This window comes from Chiloscyllium plagiosum, chromosome 48, assembly GCF_004010195.1.
Source record: "Chiloscyllium plagiosum isolate BGI_BamShark_2017 chromosome 48, ASM401019v2, whole genome shotgun sequence".
In the NCBI taxonomy this organism is placed as follows: domain Eukaryota; kingdom Metazoa; phylum Chordata; class Chondrichthyes; order Orectolobiformes; family Hemiscylliidae; genus Chiloscyllium; species Chiloscyllium plagiosum.
In genome coordinates, this window is record NC_057757.1 from 7214517 (window position 1) to 7215721 (window position 1205).

Here is a 1205-nt window from a genome sequence, read left to right on the forward strand (position 1 = left end):
AATAAGTCAGATCATCCTCCACTTCCCTGCCTTTTCCCCATAACCTTGATTCCATTATTGATTTACTGCGCTGTCCCACTGTGCTTGATCTTACCCATATTGTTCCATTGCTTCAACTTTTGTCTTTAGATTTCAAACTCTTGTCGGAGTACTGCTATAACACACACTTCTTCAACACAAATTGGTCATAACTCGATTGAAGAATTGAGACTGTTAGTTGTACAACCCGAACTTTCCTTGCCTTTATTGCTACAACTCGATTCTGGTCCCTTTGGTTTACATGACGCTGCCATTACGCAATTTTCATATAATGAGAGATCGCACAGAAATGGAACTATCGCGTTATAAACAGACTGTCTTTTGCTTTACCTGAAACTTCCCTATTTATAGTATCTGTAATAATCTTTAGTGTATGACAGGGTGGCCAGGACACTGGTCCAAGTCCAGTTGAAGTGGATTTGAACAGAGTACACACTTCATCACTAAAACCCTACACTCCCATCCCATTCCATTCTTTGAACCCATTCTCCATCTACAGCCCATGTCCAAGAATTCAATCCTGGCCAGCCCCTCAGCCTGCGTAGAGACAGGAAGAAGCAGGGGCTGTTTTGATGTTACATGTTGGGCACTTTTCCCCTGTTCCACATTGACAGAAGTTATGGTGTTCTCTCGTGAAACAGCCTTCATCAAAGTAGCACATCTGGACGCCTAGCTGGGGGCATTTATTTTTGCATTTTACAAGCAAGTGCTGAAATCATTAACATGTGCATTAAGGGGAACTGAAAAGGATTTTGAACTGGCCACAGAGTCAGTCGCAATGTCAAGGGAAATGGGAGGAGGAGGATGAGGCTTTAATGACTGTCCTCAGAAAGTTGGCCACGTGCGAGGGAGTGAGAGGCGGAGAAGGGGTAAAATATTAATGAGTACATAAAGCCCAGGAAAAGAAGGAGGGATGGAATAAATGGGCCTGAGATAAGGGGATTGACAGGGTGGGTGACGGGGAATAATGGAGTCAGTGGGAGGAAGTATAATGGGGTCAGTGAGAGCGGGAATAATGGTGCTGGTGATGGGAACAATGGGTTTTTAGAGAGGAGGAATAAAGGGATCGGTGAGAGGGCAATAATGGGTTCGGTGAGAGGGACATGATGGGGTCGGTGAGAGGAGTAATGGGGTTGTGAGAGGGAAAAATGGGGTCGTGAGATGGG